Genomic DNA, 21,133 nt, shown 5'->3' with positions numbered 1-21,133 from the left:
TTGGGCAGAAATCGAATATCGCCTTGATGTTTTACGACCGACGGTTGGGCATACACTAAAATTCTGGCAAAGATGAAAAAAACTTTGAGAGCTGTTAAACGTTAGAACAAAGCATGATGCTCTACCTTTAATAGTTTGCAGGTTACCCTTTTTGAAACGATTGCGTGGTTTTACAACCGGTGTAACATTAGCGACCCGCTCCGATTTTTCACCATACGAAAATTACGCTCCAAGAAATTGTTTCATACTGAACAACAAGAGAATAACAAAAACTATAATATATAGTAATTATTGCATAACGTAACTATTATATACATAAAACTAATGCATGATAGGAAAAATGTGACATTTCATATGAGTATTTTGAAAATTTGCTAAATTATTAATGTGCAAAATAAAGATTTAACTGTACACAAGGAAATAATCAGTTCCCGGACTCAGAGCCTCCCACAAGAGGGGAAATCAAGGAAATTATCGCATCTTTCAAAAACAATAAAGCACCCAGGGAGGATTCCATAAATACTGAATTCTGGAATAATTTAGATTACAAATTTCTGGAGAAGCTAACCGAAAAAAAACCAGGAGAGATTCCTGAAGACAAGAAGACAGACTCGATCCACTCACTGTACAAAGCCGATGATAAAACAGATGTGAGCAACTAGAAAGGCATTCTCTCCGGTCAGTTACCTACAAAATACTATCAAAAGCATTATTAGCTATGGCCGAACAACAACTCGATTCTTAAACTGGTGAGTATCAATACGGTTTTTGAAAGAATTAAATATGTTTAGAGCAGGTTCTGAGCCTAAAGTCAATAATAATGTGTCTGAGGAGAAGATCTAAAAATTTCGTAATTCTTTTTTCTGACTTCAGGAAAGCCTATGGCTCAGTTGCTGGGACATCACTGCTTGAATTACTCAATGAACTGGGCTCTGACAAGCACAGTACTAATCAAACAAACACTAACGAACACCAATTCTAAAGTGAAATGCAGAGGTGAAATTTCCTGAAATTTTGATCTTAAAACTGGAATGAGGCAAGGAGATGGTCTCACCCCGCTTAACTTTGATTGTGTCCTAGAAAAAATAAGAGAATGGAGAATGTCCTTAGGAGAAAGCCAAACCAATGAGAAGTTAGGTAAGGTTAGAGAAGGGACAACCTACAAACAGATTGGTTAGCGTTTGTTGATTACTTCGCTATTTTTTCAGACTCAATGGAAACAGCTCCTACACAAATAGAATTACTCAAAGAACAAGGTGGAAAATCACGCTTACGAATCTCCCTTGAAGAATTTCAAATTACTCCACACGATATTATGGAACGGCTGCCAATCAGAAAGAAATTCAGGACTCCGACGCCTTCCGTGCAAAACCCAAGAACCAAACTGGAGCCACGTGAACACAAGAAAGAGGAGAGAAAAATCGAGGAATGATGAGAGAAATGTGGAGGAGAAGAAAGGAGAAGCAGTTGAAATAACAGTAGTCTATAGCGGCTCATACATAAAACAATAAAACATGTATTACCGGACACAGAAGTTGCGTCATAAAAAAGGAGTGAAACGCGTGAGGCACAAAACAGGCAGCCTTTCATTTACTTGCATTAACGAATCACACCTCCAAGAATGTAGAAACAACTAGTGAACGATGGAAAATATAAAAAGTGACGATAGTTTCTTTATGTTTAAATGACCTATAGCAGTGATCGAATAGTGCGAGATTTACGTGTGTATCCTGACTACAGCTTCTGGAGGTCTGCAAGTTGCTGGCCGAATGTCGTACTGTCGCATGCAGACAGAACCATCCTAGAGCGAGCGGTATGCACTTTCACAATATTGCATACAATATCGAGAGTGTCCAGACCACTGTGTGTATGCAACGACGGGTGACGTCGAGGGTGACAGCGGAATTGGACACGCCCTCACGGGCGTATTTTGCGAAGCAGAGGGTCTAGGGTAACAACAAGGACCCTCGCCGGCAGCCCGCGGACCGCCGTTGTCCTAGATTCTGTTCTCCAGCACAATAGCCTGCCGGCGCAGCAAGTGTGCTTCACGGGGAGCAGCCCGTCTGTCGCGGGAATGGTCTCGCTGGCGATGTCAGTCTGACACTGGTCCAAGTGTGCTGTCACTGCATCCTGCTACTCGTCAATGGCTGCTTCATAAAACGCAATTTGCAAGATATTCCGCATTATGAAAGACACAGTTAGTTTATTTTTGCTTTATCCAAACGTAATCGAAGTAACTTTCTCACAGCATGTAAATGCTGTACAATTTTCAAGCGTTTTTTACCGCGTCAATCCTCATTGTGTTCGAAAGGTTACAGACGTCGTGGCTCCTATTCCGTCTTACGGCAAAAGGCCGGATGTTTTTACTGTATTGTTATTTCATCTCCCTCACCCCGCATGGGCTGGAAGTGGGCTGTCAGCGGTACAATACTCCGGCCTTGATCCAAGCGAATTGTAAAAAATTATAATTATAATTAGAAACAAAATATAGAGCTGTTTTTCTATTTTAAATGAAAAATTAAAAACGCACAGTTAAAAAAAGAAAATATACAAATTTTAAAAAAACATATCGTACGAAGGTGAAATTCTTATCGTACAAAAAAAAAGCACTGCACTTTCACTTAAAATCTGAAGGATCTGCACAGGGTGAGAAGTATTGGCGGAGGAGAAAGTGTGTTCCATAGGGTTGAGGGGTGCGCGTAAAAAGATAGGAATCTGTTAGATAGGAAAATTGTGGAGACGGTAGGTAGGAATTGGAGGGGATAGTGGGAAATATAGAAGGTGAGAAAGGCAGAGGGTGAGGAGTAGTCTGTTGTGTGGATAATGTGGTGGTTACTAGAGGAAAGGGGTGGCCATGGATGGAGAGGAAAAAGGAGCTCTGATGTAGAGTGGGATAGGTAGGGAAGGTTTAAGTTGGTAAGAGGGATAAATATCAGGGCGGATCTCATTGCCTGGGGAAGAAAATTGGTTGAAGTTGCGACGGGATATGAAGTGTGTGTTAAGTGTAGGGGTGCAGGGATGTGTTTGTGAAGGCGTGGCAGCATACCAGGATACGTGGTTTGAGGAGGGTTATTGGAATCTAGTTTGCGGATACTATAGTAGATGCGGTGGTGTTCGATTTGGGTGAGGAGGGGTGGGAATTTAATGAGATGGTAGAGGATCCATGTGACGGAAGGTAAACGGATACCGAAAGCGAGACGGAGCGCATGGCGTTCGAGGATTTGGAGGGACTGGAAGTGCTGGAGTCTTGTAGTTCCTTGTACTGTCACTAGCGGCGGTCAACATTTCATCTCCACAAGGGCTGCTCTGTATCTATTTAATCGACGCACGGCCCGCAAGAAACGGCCGAGTCCAAACAAGAAAGGAATCAAGACTGACTTCGAACATATGTAAAAATAAAAAATATTTTGGGCAGCGTCAAAGATATTTTAGGCCTTCTCATTCCGTGGAATATATGAAATCTCTTAAGAGTGTGGCAAATCACACACTGAACAGACACATTGCTGCGTCTCCATTTGTTAAACTGAAATTATACTGTAATGGAATGGAACACGTATTTAAGGAGACAAACAAGTTCAACGTTACGTGCATCGATCAAGGGTCAAAAATAGTTTGAGTGCTGGTGCAGAAGAGGAAAGTAGCGTGCAGGTAGGTAAATGCCTACAGAAGATTTGGAGAGCCACTGGAATGCCCCGCAGAGGGAGGCAAACACCGGACTGACGCCAGGCAAAACCATTGATCTCCCTGGGGTGAGAGTCAATCGTCCAACCAGCCTTGGGTGTCTACAAAATGTCAGAGTCTGTCAAAAACTGAGCCAACGAATCACATTCCTGTTCTTAAATTGCGTATATGTTGCCCTGTCCTCTTTTTCTTCTTCTTCCCTTCTTCTGTCTATACGTATACAAATTAGTTCCCCACCAAGGTTTCTGTCTATATGTTCAGCCTAGTCTCAGGAACTACTGTACGGATTTTGATACAGTTTTCTCTAACAAATAGACTGATTCACAAGGAACGTTTGTCTTCATAATTTATAAATATTTTACGCAAACTGGCTGAACCATGAAGAATTAAATTCCCTCACTGCTATGGAAACTATGCCACTGTCATCTAGTGGTGAATGCCAGAACTAGCAGTCACCCATACATATTAAGGGCACAAGGCCACCCAACAGCAGGCTGGCGTGAATTAGCGCTACCGAGAGGTCGGCGCATGCTGTCTTCCTAAGCCACCTGCAGTGCAGGACGTATCACATTAAGGCGGTACAGTCGAGCGCCTGCCAAGCGCTACAGCTCGCAAGGCACTGACACTGCTGTTGGTGGGACCAGGCAGCGCAATAGCTCCTAGCTCACATCATTGCTACAAGATTAACTCCAACCACCAATTAAATATGATACACGTAACATTCATACTTCCTGAGCAGTGTCACTACATGTCAAATCAACACAAAAAAGAACGTTTTCTACCTCACCGTCTCAGGATTTCTTGAAATTTGGTACAAGTGTACTGTTGGTATAGACTTACAAAAATGTGGAATTTTTCTGCGATATGTTAACTCGTTTCTGAATTATGTAGCTGTAAAGTTATTGTAAATTGGAGCAAAAACAAGGAACGGCAGGTTTTAGAATTGCTGTAGAAGCTTTCCGAATTGAGCTACAGAGTTGGAATCAATACCGTTTTACAGCATTTTTCACCCCCTTTCCTATGGTTTCAAATAATGTATAGGTTAATATAAGAAAAATATTTTCAAAACAAAATGTTAAGTTTTACTTTAATTCTTTTTGAAAGTGTATATTTTAAAATTTCGAAATTTATTCCGTGAGTAATTAATATTGTTGTAAATGACAGGCCAAAATATAAATTGGGATGATAATTTCTTCATTAGGAAAAGAAAAAGGAATACTGAAGGTCTGTTTCCAATAATTCGTCTGTGTAATCATGTTAATTATTACAACATTAATAATACTGACACTTTCTGAAAATAAACATGAACACTGTTGTGATAAATATTCAAGTAAATAGTTCACAGTAAAACTAACCATTAAGTAACAGGATTTGTTTATCATTTTAAGTTTGAAAATGCTTCATTCGTTTGGTACACATCACTTTCAAGTCAAGTATAAGTTCTTCCGCTAATTGTAGTTTATCAGGAGATTTTGACACTTCCTTTTCGGAAACTTCTGAATCCAAAGAAAAGTTTATCACCAATATTTTTGATGTAGTTCTCGAAATGAATGCATGGTATTGATGCATTTCTTTGATAATCGACGCTGTTCAAAGCGATTTTTCAAGAAACATTCTAATTCAACATAGTCTTCATGAGCTGAATATTCAAAGTCAGTATTGGTAACGTTTTCTACTGCCCATTCGAAAAGTTGCAGTGGGGTTTGTATTTGGTTTTCATAGTGTCATGCAAACTGGCCCGAGTGGCCAGTCTCGCTACAGATCCTCTAATACTGTCACAAGTCCCTCTGCCATGTGGCGTGGCAAAAAGTGCCACTCTGCTTTCATTTCAAAATCTTCGTCGTGGAGACGGAGGTTTAAGAAGTTCTTTTTGTTTTTGTGCTGCGCAGCAGACCAATCTGAAAGGCAGAATAACTTTTCTGGAAGGTTTTGAAATATGTCTGTCAGAAAAGTTATGAGCTCTTTTTCTTTTTTGTTGAAAAGCATACACAACACAGTTGTGCTCCAGTGAGTCAGAAACAACTACATAACTAAGACGGTCTACTTTGTTTTCTTCCTTGAAATATACAATAAAGGGCTGGATTGTGACCGTTTGGTTTGCCAAGTGACAACTCCGAGCTTCATTTTGTAGAATTATGCCGTTATTTTTAGAAAACTCACATGTGACAACGAGTTCTGATTATTTCAGTTAAGAAAATATCGCTTCTGCTTGGCAATGAAGTCATGCTGAATTAAAGGGGACAACTTGCTACAGAATAAACCAATAAACTCTTCTGAATATTTCTGCGTAGTCTGTAAATGACAACGGTCAACCGAAAACCACCGGTTAAATTGTACTTTTTTAGTTGAATTTTCAGCAATGGATTCTTCCAAAATTTTACGCATCTCAGTTGCACCTGGCCATTAAGCACATTTCCCCATGTTGCAATCAACAGAAGATGGGTTACAAAGCACATTTGCGAGACATTGCTCGCAATTTTGAATTTTACATTTTGTTACAATTTTCTGTATAGTTTTTTTCTGTCGTTAGCTTCTCCTTGTGGTGATTTGTGCACACAAAGACAGTGTGCGTGTCACTTTGACCAACTAACGTACAATGTTTAGATCTTAATCCAGCAAATTTAGAGAAACCTGTTTTTATGCTGGAAAACTTGCCTTTAAAATATTTGTATGCTTCTTTAAGGTTACACAAGATTTACTTCCGTCTGATTCAGAAACTATCACACAGTCTTTAATACCTGGCATTGCCCTACTAACTATATCATCTTGATAAAATGAACGTACGATTTCCACTGTCTCTACTGGAAAGCTTTTCCCTGGTTTTAAATTTTGTCCTTCCAAAAAGCCTTTTTTTAATAATTCTTTTCGACTGCCTGACTATGTAGTTGGGTGCATTAAAACATGCATTATCTTTCTAATGCTCCAATTACCTGGTAAACATGTTAGAAGCAATAGTCTTTTCGTCCTACTCGTACAAATGGAAAACTAATTTTTCAGATTTTTACGGGAGACTCGCCCAACTATACAAGAGATGTATTAAGTGTCTGAACATCCTATGAAGTAGTTATGAATTCTCTATCACTGTGCAGTAATGTTTCTGAGTGAGAATGAATATGTTTAATATTTGTCACTCAGTGATTGTGAATATTTTAACACAGTAATTTCTTTCTTACCTTTATCACAGCTTTTTGACCCACTGACTATTTGCGGATACAACTCAGACGTCCAAGATGTGACATTTTTGAGAGTTCTGCTGCCTCTAACAAAGTGATTTGTTTTCTGTAACGGATTCCAACACTGTATTCTCAATGTGTCTGTTTCCATCTTGAGGGACAACGTGCCAGTTTCCACCTTAATTGAGGGAAAAAAACCGCTCAAACATACTTAATGTTAAAGTAGAAAATCACTTGTTAAAAACTGTTGTTGTTGTTGTTGTGGTCTTCAGTCCTGAGATTGGTTTGATACAGCTCTCCATGCTACTATATCCTGTGCAAGCTTCTTCATCTCCCAATACGTACTGCAGCCTACATCCTTCTGAATCTGCTTAGTGTATTCATCTCTTGGTCTCCCTCTACGATTTTTACCCTCCACGCTGCCCTCCAATGCTAAATTGGTGATCTCTTGATGCTTCAGTACATGCCCTACCAACCGATCCCTTCTTCTTGTCAAGTTGTGCCACAAACTCCTCTTCTCCCCAATCCTATTCAATACTTCCTCATTAGTTACGCGATCTACCCATCTAATCTTCAGCATTCTTCCGTAGCACCACATTTCAAAGGCTTCTATTCTCTTCTTATTCAAACTATTTATCGTCCATGTTTCACTTCCATACATGGCTACACTCCATACAAATACTTTCAGAAACGACTTCCTCACACTTAAATCTATATTCGATGTTAACAAATTTCTCTTCTTCAGAAACGCTTTCCTTGCCATTGCCAGTCTACATTTTATATCCTCTCTACTTCGACCATCATCAGTTATTTTACTCCCTAAATAGCAAAACTCCTTTACTACTTTAAGTGTCTCATTTCCTAATCTAATTCCCTCAGGATCACCCGATTTAATTTGACTACATTCCATTATCCTCGTTTTGCTTTTGTTGATGATCATCTTATATCCTCCTTTCAAGACACTGTCCATTCCGTTCAACTGCTCTTCCAAGTCCTTTGCTGTCTCTGACAGAATTACAATGTCATCGGCGAACCTCCAAGTTTTTATTTCTTCTCCATGGATTTTAATACCTACTCCGAATTTTTCTTTCGTTTTCTTTACTGCTTGCTCAATATACAGATTGAATAACATCGGGGAGAGGCTACAACCCTGTCTCACTCCCTTCCCAACCACTGCTTCCCTTTCATGCCCCTCGACTCTTATAACTGCCATCTGGTTTCTGTACAAATTGTAAATAGCCTTTCGCTCACTGTATTTTACCCCTGCCACCTTCAGAATTTGAAAGAGATTATTCCAGTGAACATTGTCAACATTGTTAAAAACTAGCCAGTAACTTTTACGTTTCAACGATTGGTTCTGAGTCACTTTATAGCTTCCAAAAACACCTTGTTTCACTGAAGCACTAAATATTTGAACAAAACAACAAGTACTCTTTAATACCAGTTCAGAAGTAACTAACTTATTACACAGCCAACTCAGAATACGCTCACTCAGGAAGGACTGCTCTCGCTCTATGGCAGTGAGTGGTGTTGTAGCAATTAGCATGAGTACACAGCCGTATTACTGGGAATAGAGCTTCAGTCATCATATTCTTACTAATAAAAAATTATCATCGCAAATTTATATTTTGGACTGTCATTTACAACAATACTAGCCACTCATGGAATAAATGTGGAAATTTTAAAACATGTACTTTTTAAAAAAAATTAATTAAAATTTTAAACTTTGTTCATTGGCATTAATGTGACCACCAGTCAAAAGCCTGAATAAGCATCTTTTGCACTGGGGTGCACATGATCCACAGTGATAGATGCATTCTTTTGGTAATCCACTGTACGTTCCAGAATTACGATATCACTCACGGAATATCACGAAAACAACCCCTGGACCATAGAACTCCCTCCTCTCGCCTGCACCCTTCAACGATAGTTGCAGGGCCGTACACACCAACAACCATTTGTCTGATGGAACATAAAACGCGATTCATCTGAAAAGGCCACCTCTCGGCATCCGTGGACGTCCAGTTGCGGTACTGGGGTGTAAAAATCAGCCTTCGACGCTGATGAACGGCAGTCAGCATGGCTGCATGAATCAGGCACCTGCTGGGGAGGCCCATACGCTGTGTTGAGGCCACATGGCCGTTGTGACGTCGAACATAGACGGTGGTCACATTAACGTGACTAGACCGCGTATTTTTTGAAACATCCTAGTAAGCCGGCCGGGGTGGCTGAGCGGTTCTAGGCGCTACAGTCTGGAACCGCGTGACCCTTACGGTCGCAGGTTCGAATCCTGCCTCGGGCATGGATGTGTGTAATGTCCTTAGGTTGGTTAGGTTTAAGTAGTCCTAAGTTCTAGGCGACTGATGACCTCAGAAGTCCAATAGTGCTCAGAGCCATTTGAACCATTTGAACCATTTGAACCACCCTGGTATATTAAAGCTGCATACCGGACAGGGATTTGACAGCTGTATAAAACCCACTTTTATTCTGACGTAATTTTACACTAATGGCCATTAAAATTGCGACACCAAGAAGAAATGCAAATGATAAACGGGTATTCATGGGACAAATATATTATACTAGAACTGACATGTGATTACAGTTTCACGCAATTGGGTTGCATATATCCTGAGAAATCAGTACCCAGAACAACCACCTCTGGCCGCAATAACGGCCTTGATACGCCTGGGCATTGAATGAAACAGAGCTTGGATGGCGTGTACAGGTACAGCTGCCCATGCAGCTTCAACACGATACCACAGTTCATCAAGAGTAGTGACTGGCGTATTGTGACGAGCCAGTTGTTCGGCCACCATTGACCAGACGTTTTCAGTTGGTGAGAGATCTGGAGAATGTGCTGGCCAGGGCAGCAGTAGAACATTTTCTGTATCCAGAAAGGTCCGTACAGGACCTGCAACATGCGATCGTGCATTATCCTGCTGAAATGTAGGGTTTCGCAGGGATCGGATGAAGGATAGAGCCACGGGTCGTAACACATCTGAAATGTAACGTCCACTGTTCAAAGTGCCGTCAATGCGAACAATAGGTGACCGAGACGTGTAACCAATGGCACCCCATACCATCACACCGGGTGATACGCCAGTATGGCGATGATGAATACACGCTTCCAATGTGCGTTCACCGCGATGTCGCCAAACACGGATACGACTATCATGATGCTGTAAACAGAACGTGGATTCATCCGAAAAAATGGCGTTTTTCCATTCGTGCACCCAGGTTCGTCGTTGAGTACACCATCGCAGGCGCACCTGTCTGTGATGCAGCGTCAAGGGTAACCGCAGCCATGGTCTCCGAGCTGTTAGTCCATCCTGCTGCAAACATCGTCGAACTGTCCGTGCAGATGGTTGTTGTCTTGCAAACGTCCCAATCTGTTGACTCAGGGTTCGAGATGTGGCTGCACGATCCGTTACAGCCATGCGGATAAGATGCCTGTCATCTCGACTGTTGGTGATACGAGGCCGTTGGGATCTAGCACGGCGTTCGGTATTACCCTCCTGAACCCACCGATTCCATATTCTGCTAACAGTCATTGGATCTCGACCAACGCGAGCAGCAATGTCGCGATACAATAAACCGCAATCGTAATAGGCTACAATCCGACCTTTATCAAAGTCGGAAACGTGGTGGTACGCATTTCTCCTCCTTACACGAGGCATCACAACAACGTTTCGCCATGCAACGCCGGTCAACTGCTGTTTGTGTATGAGAAATCGGTTGGAAACTTTCCTCATGTCAGCACGTTGTAGGTGTCACCACGGGTGCCAACCTCGTGTGAATGCTCTGAAATGGTAATCATTTGCATATCACAGCATCTTCTTCATGTCGGTTAAATTTCGCGTCTGTAGCACGTCATCTTCGTGGTGTAGCAATTGTAATGGCCAGTAATGTATTTATTACGGTTGGGAACCCAATAGTGACCTTGGCATTTACATTGGTTTCTGTTGGAGCTGTGTACGTACATCCTGTATGCAGAGTGCTGGGCGTATTCTTCGTGCGACATGGCACCGAGGTGAGAGTGTAGGCTGAGGTCAATTGTGTCTAGCCAGTAGAAACCAGATCTCGACCTGCTGGTTTCCGCAGGTTACGGATTTTGCACGAGCAAGCACAATACAATAGAATTTTAAACTCCTAATACACACGCCTAGCTTAACAAAGATAACGGCTGGGTACAGTTTCGATTACGGAAAGATGTCTATTTCCTGCCCAGCGACTGATTTCTTGGACTGTAATATTAATGACGCAATTGAAATACAAGTCACATAAAATCTCGTTAAACAGGGTAGGCTTCTTTCTGTCATTGCCGATTGGCAATTGTCATTGGAAACTTTAAGAGTGGAGTGAAAACTGCATTTCGTGAAGCAGCTGTGGACGGCGAGTGCGAACTGCCGGCCACATAAACACAGAGCCAACGAGGTGTGTGTATGGTTACGAAGTGGCCATTAAGGGGATTTAAATGTCCACCACTGCCAGTCATTATACAGGAGACAACATTAAAGAAACAATCCCTGAGAGGATAAGGAGCAAAAAAGATCATATGGGCATATGACCGGAAATGTATTCCAGCAGAAGTACTACCACTTGAAGGAGGGCATAGAAGGTCTCTGACTGTGGATCTCAGTGACTGGAGGTACACATGGTAGCCTACCAACAAGTGCGATCTTGAAGTCTTGTACTAGTATTTAGCTACACACTCAAGAGGTCAGTGAGTCAGAGCATTATGCAGCACCCACATTAACTATCGTACTACCAAAGGCATGTTTTCCAGAAGGGGAGACAGGGCCACCTGCGAGGCGTTGTGGAAGGATGATAGCTCCAATGAGGTACATCAAATAATCCCTGTCCACACTTTGTGGTTGACCTGGTGCTGATGGTTCGCTGCCACGTGGATCCCGTGGATCCTCTGTAGACCACAAGTGGGTGTTGTGAAGGTTGACTATACTGCTCCTCACAAAGACAGCCTCATGTGTGAATAGGATGGATGACACAAATACCATGCTGGATTTTGTGATGAACCAGTGACAGAAACATCCATGCAGAGGCAAATCCATAGTTCTTAAGGCCTCCATGGATTGTGATACGGGTAGTGGCAGCTGTCATGGAGAATGTTTCACATGGTCCACAATCTAATTCCCTTTTGGTGGACCACGTGTCTGGTGCCGATACTGGGGTCACTGTCAAAGATCTTTTATCTCCACCTTCAAAAGGACATACCTGCCTTAGAACACATTACCTGCTATCTGTCTATACAACCTTTCTTTTGCCCCTTATCCTGCAGTTTGTCCCAATTTATCAAAATCATTCTCTGTAAGCATACGGACTGTGAGAATACTGCTGCAAGGCTGCTGCAGTCTTCACAGGATGGAAGGAAATATTGCCCCTTATTATCGTCAACCAGAAGAAGCATTTTCTTTATGTTACTGGTAACATAGAATTTTGGATTTTGGCTGCCTTTTTTTACGCGGTTTTGGTATTGTTATCAGTTTCTTCAAGTGTCAACATGCATTAAAAATATATCATGATGTCTCAAAATACGTACGGAACTGTCATGGTACAAAATAGTAAGGTGTAGAAAATTAGAAATTTTTATTAAAACTCGTCAACATCAAGTCATGTCAGAGACAGGGGCTGAAGCAAGAAGTGAGCCAGCATGTCGCAAGTCGGTCAGGCCCTAGTCCAAAGGAAGTGGGCTGATCATATTCGCTAGCTCATAAGACATAGTCCAAGAAAGTTTCTCTCTCACGCAAGAGCACTTAGTGAGGAACTCACACAGTAGTCAACAGCCTGTTAAGTGAATAAGGATGACACATGTGATCAGTACAAACCGGGCCTCACATCATAGCGCCATGCTACCTTCCTTTAAATACTCCGGTGTTTCTTCTCTCATCATGAGTTGATCATTGGGATCGATGCAATTCGCAGTAATAACACCCGATCCTTGATTCTGATACAGTAGTGAATCTATGTCCTATATGCTCCAGCACAGTCTATGAACTAGCCAAAGATGTACTTGAGATGCTGCCATTCATCTCGTGAGCTTCTTGCTGCTCGCTACCTATCGTCTACTGAAGGAGAAACTGACGATCTTCCAACAACACTACATTGCAGAGGACTGCCAGCACTGAACGTCGACGTGGAACCCAGCAACAGGGTCTCTCGGGGTCCATATTCCTGTCCGATATCCAGGCGCCTCCAGGTGCTGAAACCTAACAGGATGGTATGGAGGAGAGCAACCGACCAACGACTACTGACACCAGGTACACAGCTTCTGAATCGCTAAGGGTCATTGTAGAATGCGGAGTGTGACCCTCCAGCAGTCAGCGCTGGACCACTTCGCGCTGGGCAATGGCCGCGCCTGTCAGCCGGCAACCCGTCGCGTCCTCAGGGTCGCTCGCACTAGCGTCAGAATCCAACAGGCAACAAAATGAGGCAACAGCCGAAGCTGGTGTGGGAGAGCAAAGAATTTTAAACACAACACAGTGAATAAATGAACTCTGATACTTTTTTACTGGTGTCGAAGACGGTTTGCAGGTTCTCAACAGCTATCCTGACTTCACACACAGATGTCTCCTCTCAGCCTCTCTGTACAGCGTTTTCGAGACCTATTGTCCTCACTGACTGAAGACCCGCTGTACCCGCATTTGATTCCGCCTGACGATCCGTAATTGCCTGTGGTAAACAGTTTTCAATGGTGAAAAAGCAAGGACAGAATTTGTCTCAGCTCTGTTGTCTAACTGCTTGTATGGACGCTTAATGAAACCGACGACCGCCGCAGTAGAGCCACTTTGAGAGATTTGCTGAGGACATTAACACAAGGAGAGTGGTAAGTAAACAGGAATAGACAACACTCCAGGGCAACATTACACAACTCACGGATACCATATGTACAGCTGACAATAAGTCGTTACAGTCCAGTTAGCGCTAATTCGTAACTGCACAATGCCCTAACGCCGAGCATGCCGGCAGCACTGAACTTAATATGTGTCAACAGAAGAGAAGTGCGAGCTAATGGACGCAATTAGCTTGACTGTTTACCAGTGGAGATCTCTTAAAACAGTGTATTGTCTTTACCCATTACATTAAATTGAGAACAGTTATCACTATGACATTTTCGCAATCTCTCCTTGGGGGGTGGGAGGGGGGAGGTTTACAGAGAAACAAAAAGAGAGGAAAATAGTTGATAATTGCTACCGCATCAAGTTGGCTCAGCTGTACATGGCAGAGTACCGTGTGTAATTACGCCGTTTCGTGCCCCGCTCTGATCACCGTGTTCCAGAATGTCGCACTGTTCCCCAAATCAGACCCTTTGTCGCAATGGTTTATTCGAGTAGGCGACGATAATTTTTTTAGTAGCTCTTCAACTAGTACTCTGTCTCCGATTTGTGTATCACAGACAGAAAAGTTAATCCTTGATTCGTGTACGATCGTTCTGGATAACGCACAAGTTTTCACTTCTAGACATTTAGGTAGGAGGCGCTACGGGGTTTAACGTTTTAACATTCCGTCGATGACGAAGATATTTGAGTTGTGCCAGACGATCGCTTTGAGGTGGCTGTTTGGAAATAGCTTCTTCACAGACTATGAGGAGTATAGAGTGGGTATAAATTTGGAATGATAATTTTTTCATTAGTAAAAATATGAAGACTGAAGCTCTATTTCCAGTAATTAGACTGTATACCTATTTTATTGGTTACAGCAATACTCACTGCCACAGAGCGAGAGCTGTAGCCGGCCGGGGTGGAACCGCGCGACCGCTACGGTCGCAGGTTCGAATCCTGCCTCGGACATGGATGTGTGTGATGTCCTTAGGTTAGTTAGGTTTAAGTAGTTCTAAGTTCTAGGGGACTGGTGACCTCAGATGTTAAGTCCCATAGTGCTCAGAGCCATTTGAACCATTTGAAGTATTGCATGAAGCGCAAATGGCGGTGAAGACCTGTGGATGACAGACAGCCTATTTCACTACAATAGCTGGTTAAGAAATGATGGTGTCATATTGTTCGTTTTAAAATTCGGACATAGCACTACATTTAACCAACGCAAGTTTGGACTGTAGCCCAGATGTCACTTTGACGGGCTGCACAATACAGCTGAAAATGAATACACAGCCAAGACCCTGTGATAGTGAGAGAGACAGAAAAGGACATTCTAATCCAAGTTATGACAACAGATGCAGCATGGTATACCCATTTAGAAAGTATCTCCAGGTCCCACATCACAGCACTGTAGTGCGTTAGAGATCTAAAATACAGCGGCCAATTAACTTTACACTGTTAAGTGATAATAATACTCGTAAGACTTATAAAGGACAATAACGCGGTTTTTAGGCATGAAAAGACGCTGAAGCGCAGCATTTTGTGTTGCTAGATCATAATGTGTTAACACAAATAAGCTAAATAAAGCTTAATTACGGTACTGATAATTTTTCTATTCTGCATATTGTTACCTAACGATAGGTTTGGGGAACGTGTTTCGTCCGTTGATAAGAGGCCCTCACAAGCTCAATAACATTGTCACATGGTTGACCGTCTGAGGACGCGTATTGACACAGGTATTGACGTAGGTTATTGTCAGCACTAGAAATATTGACTAAAAGTATTGATGGCCCCAAAAATATTCACTGAAATGTCAGTATAGCCTACAATGGACGTGTTAGGTCGAGTGTTGAAGGTATGACAATTTTCTCCTTTTAGATGTTGACAGAGGTTGACGGGGCTGCTACCTGTGGTCTAGGGGTAGCGTCTTTGATTCATAATCAAAACGTCTTCGGTCCCGGGTTTGATCCCCGGCACTGCCTAAATTTTGATAAATAATTAGCATTGGCGGCCGAAGACTTCCGGCATAAGAAGTGAGCCTCATTCTGCCAACGGCCTTGTCAAAGAGGGAGGAGGAGCGGATAGAGTTTCAGGGCACTCTCTTGTCCTAGGGGTGAGAAATTGCCCCTAAAGGCGGAAGAATCAGCAATGATCAACGACATGAGGATGCAGAAGGCAACGGAAACCACTGCATTAAAGACACGTAACGTGTATCCACAGGACATGTGGCCTGTAATTGAAGAAGTGTCGTGATGATCTCTCCATTAGCAAAAGATTCCGGAATAGTCCCCCATTCAGATCTCCGGGAGGGGACTGCCAAGGGGGAGGTTACCATGAGAAAAAGATTGAATAAGCAACGAAAGGATAACGTTCTACGAGTCGGGGCGTGGAATGTCAGAAGCTTGAACGTGGTAGGGAAACTAGAAAATCTGAAAAGGGAAATGCAAAGGCTCGATCTAGATATAGTAGGGGTCAGTGAAGTGAAGTGGAAGGAAGACAAGGATTTCTGGTCAGATGAGTATCGGGTAATATCAACAGCAGCAGAAAATGGTATAACAGGTGTAGGATTCGTTATGAATAGGAAGATAGGGCAGAGGGTGTGTTAATGTGAACATTTCAGTGACCGGGTTGTTCTAATCAGAATCGACAGCAGACCAACACCGACAACGATAGTTCAGGTATACATGCCGACGTCGCAAGCTGAAGATGAACAGATAGAGAAAGTGTATGAGGACATTGAAAGGGTAACGCAGTATGTAAAGGGGGACGAAAATCTAATAGTCATGGACGACTGGAATGCATTTGTAGGGGAAGGAGTAGAAGAAAAGGTTACAGGAGAATATGGACTTGGGACGAGGAATGAAAGAGGAGAACGACTAATTGAGTTCTGTAACAAGTTTCAGCTAGCAATAGCGAATACCCTGTTCAAGAATCACAAGAGGAGGAGGTATACTTGGAAAAGGCCGGGAGATACGGGAAGATTTCAATTAGATTACATCATGGTCAGACAGAGATTCCGAAATCAGATACTGGATTGTAAGGCGTACCCAGGAGCAGATATAGACTCAGATCACAATATAGTAGTGATGAAGAGTAGGCTGAAGTTCAAGACATTAGTCAGGAAGAATCAATACGCAAAGAAGTGGGATACGGAAGTACTAAGGAATGACGAGATACGTTTGAAGTTCTCTAACGCTATAGATACAGCAATAAGGAATAGCGCAGTAGGCAGTACAGTTGAAGAGGAATGGACATCTCTAAAAAGGGCCATCACAGAAGTTGGGAAGGAAAACATAGGTACAAAGAAGGTAGCTGCGAAGAAACCATGGGTCACAGAAGAAATACTTCAGTTGATTGATGAAAGGAGGAAGTTCAAACACGTTCCGGGGAAATCAGGAATACAGAAATACAAGTCGCTGAGGAATGAAATAAATAGGAAGTGAAGGGAAGCTAAGACGAAATGGCTGCAGGAAAAATGTGAAGACATCGAAAAAGATATGATTGTCGGAAGGACAGACTCAGCATACAGGAAAGTCAAAACAACCTTTGGTAACGTTAAAAGCAACGGTGATAACATTAAGAGTGCAACGGGAATTCCACTGTTAAATGCAGAGGAGAGAGCAGATAGGTGGAAAGAATACATTGAAAGCCTCTATGAGGGTGAAGATTTGTCTGATGTGATAGAAGAAGAAACAGGAGTCGATTTAGAAGAGATAGGGGATCCAGTATTAGAATCGGAATTTAAAAGAGCTTTGGAGGACTTACGGTCAAATAAGGCAGAAGGGATAGATAACATTCCATCAGAATTTCTAAAATCATTGGGGGAAGTGGCAACAAAACGACTATTCACGTTGGTGTGTGGAATATATGAGTCTGGCGATATACCATCTGACTTTCGGAAAAGCATCATCCATACAAATCCGAAGACGCCAAAGCTGACAAGTGCGAGAATTATCGAACAATCAGCTTAACAGCTCATGCATCGAAGCTGCTTGCAAGAATAATATACAGAAGAATGGAAAAGAAAATTGAGAATGCGCTAGGTGACGATCAGTTTGGCTTTAGGAAAAGTAAAGGGACGAGAGAGCCAATTCTGACGTTACGGCTAATAATGGAAACAAGGCTAAAGAAAAATCAAGACACTTTCATAGGATTTGTCGACCTGGAAAAAGCGTTCGACAATATAAAATGGTGCAAGCTGTTCGAGATTCTGAAAAAAGTAGGGGTAAGCTATAGGGAGAGACGGGTCATATACAATATGTCCAACAACCAAGAGGGAATAATAAGAGTGGACGATCAAGAACGAAGTGCTCGTATTAAGAAGGGTGTAAGACAAGGCTGTAGCCTTTCGCCCCTACTCTTCAATCTGTACATCGAGGAAGCAATGATGGAAATAAAAGAAAGGTTCAGGAGTGGAATTAAAATACAAGGTGAAAGGATATCAATGATACGATTCGCTGATGACATTGCTATCCTGAGTGAAAGTGAAGAAGAATTAAATGATCTGCTGAACGGAATGAACAGTCTAATGAGTACACAGTATGGTTTGAGAGTAAATCGGAGAAAGACGAAGGTAATGAGAAGTAGTAGAAATGAGAACAACGAGAAACTTAACATCACGATTGATGGTCACGAAGTCAATGAAGTTAAGGAATTCTGCTACCTAAGCAGTAAAATAACCAATGACGGACGGAGCAAGGAGGACATCAAAAGCAGACTCGCTATAGCAAAAAAGGCATTTCTGGCCAAGAGAAGTCTACTAATAACAAATACCGGCCTTAATTTGAGGAAGAAATTTCTGAGGATGTACGTCTGGAGTACAGCATTGTATGGTAGTGAAACATGGACTGTGGGAAAACCGGAACAGAAGAGAATCGAAGCATTTGAGATGTGGTGCTATAGACGAATGTTGAAAATTAGGTGGACTGATAAGGTAAGGAATGAGGAGGTTCTACGCAGAATCGGAGAGGAAAGGAATGTGTGGAAAACACTGATAAGGAGAAGGGACAGGATGATAGGACATCTGCTAAGACATGAGGGAATGACTTCCATGGTACTAGAGGGAGCTGTAGAGGGCAAAAACTGTAGAGGAAGACAGGGATTGGAATACGTCAAGCAAATAATTGAGGACGTAGGTTGCAAGTGCTAGTCTGAGATGAAGAGGTTAGCACAGGAAAGGAATTCATGGCGGGCCGCATCAAACCAGTCAGTAGACTGATGACAAAAAAAAAGAGGTTCATACGATTTTAGTGTGCACTATTTGCGTTTTCAGTTTGTCTTTGTGTCTATTGTGGTTCAAATTCAATTTATCAATTAGTTTTTTAGTACAAAACAATTTTAACAGGAGTATACATGGATAATCATTGTATATAACACTTTAGGAAGGTCGATGGAGTATTCTCTATGACATTGTTTGTTTTAAAAATTAAAAAATATTGTATAGCTTGGTAATTTACCCAGCTGTTTGGAGAAACGCTTATTCTTTGAGAAATACGTGACACAACAGCAGAGACTCGTACGAAGTCAGCGATAGCATGTCGGTCACACCACATTACTACAAATCGTAAAAAAATTTACGTTAATTATTTGAATATATCCTCACGGGGCACATATACTTGCATCACAGATTTTCATGACACTTTTACTGATTGTATTTGCCGATATTACAGAACTATACTTCAAACACTCGAATGACATATCTGTCGCCAGAAATCTCAAAGTTACTCCTCATCTCAATTACGCTTCATCTCAACTACCCGTAGTCTCTCGCCGCCAGTGACTAATCCCTCATTAACGTACGTTCTTCTCTGTTTTATGTCGTATGGTCATTAATAATTTGTTGTACTTTGCAGGCTTCATCCGAAAGTAACTTATGAAATCTTTTGGGAACGTGATTTTGTTTCCCGCCAGCTGACGTCAGGGTGTCGACGGCTGTCCAACAGTGGACTTCGCGACCTGTAACGTTAACGTGATGTTTCCGGCTAGAAACATTTCAGCTGTGGATTTGCCGACCGTTTTAGTGATATAAACATCCCTTTTCATTTTATTCAGGCTTAGGACTGGCTATTCTCGTAGTATCTATTACGTTTTTAATTTTTTGTTTTTAATTATTTTTAGATTTTTTGTTCATATAACATTACTGCAGAAAATTATTAAACTTTTTGCCCACTTTATATTCAATTTTTAGTATGAAAATCAGAGATTTTAAACATCTGCATAAATCCCCGGAGTCTTTAATATACGGGATGATTCACGAAGATAGGCAAATACTTTAATACGTTATTCTACAAGTGAAACTAAAGAAAAAAGTTCAGATAAACATAGGTCCACAGATGTTTAGTTTTGGCTAATAAAAGATTTTGCCTGGTATTTAGCAACTTCGCTAATATGAAACCATCGCAAAACTCTACAAGGTTAAATTAAAGCACGATTTCCTGTGCAAATCTCTTCATTCCTACATCCATGTGGAATTGCTTACTATATTCAAGCTGTAATCTCACTCTACAATAATATCCCACCTCCCCCCCCCCCCCCCCCCCCAAATACACACACTTTGTTTCATTACGAAAGTGACTATTCCTTGGTGACCCAGAACTCAGGATATGTCCCGATATCTAGTCCTCTCTTTCGCCAAATTGCGTCATAAATTGATTTTCTCTACAATTTGAGTCAGTGCCTTCACAGTAGTTATCCAATCTACCCATCTAATAATCAAGGATTTTCTGTAGCACAAGCTTCTATCCTCTTCTTGTGTGAACTTTTTATCTTCCATGTTCGCCTTGTAAATAAGGCGACACCTTCAAAAAAGGTTTCCTTGCGCTTAAATTTATATTCGACATCAACAAATTTCTGTTTCATAAGAAAAACATTCCTTCGCAGTCTGCATTTTATACCTCTCTATTTCGACTACTATTAATTATTTTGCTGCCCAAACAACAATGCGCATCTGCTACTTTCCGTGTCTCGTTTCGTAATCCAGTTTCCGCAACATCGCCTGCTTTAATTCGATTACATTCCATATCCCTTGTTTTACTTATGTTCATGTTCATTTTATAAACTCTTTTCAAGACACTGTCAGTTTCTTTCAAGAGCCCTTCCTAGCTATTAAAATCTCTTACACAGGTTGAGGAACCCTAGACAGGCGCCTAAATAACTCACAGGTATTTTTAGTGATAAAAGAAAACCTTTCAAACAAAAGTCGCTTGTCTTGAATGGGGACATAGGGTGGTGTATCTGCAATTCTGGGAGTTAACATAACGTGACAAATGAAACCAGGCCTCATCTGATGTGAAGTAAAGCAAGGGTCCAAGTAACGGTCAGCAATTGATGTTAAAAGCAAGTTACAGTAATCAACTCTTTTCTCCTGAACCCCATATTTCAACTCTTGCTCCACACTCGCACTATAGGCTTTTAATGTCGTATCTTTTAGAACAGGATGACACGATGCAG

The sequence above is a fragment of the Schistocerca piceifrons genome, chromosome 3 (assembly GCF_021461385.2).
Source record: "Schistocerca piceifrons isolate TAMUIC-IGC-003096 chromosome 3, iqSchPice1.1, whole genome shotgun sequence".
Classification (NCBI taxonomy): Eukaryota; Metazoa; Arthropoda; class Insecta; order Orthoptera; family Acrididae; genus Schistocerca; species Schistocerca piceifrons.
This window is presented reverse-complemented; position numbering follows the sequence as displayed.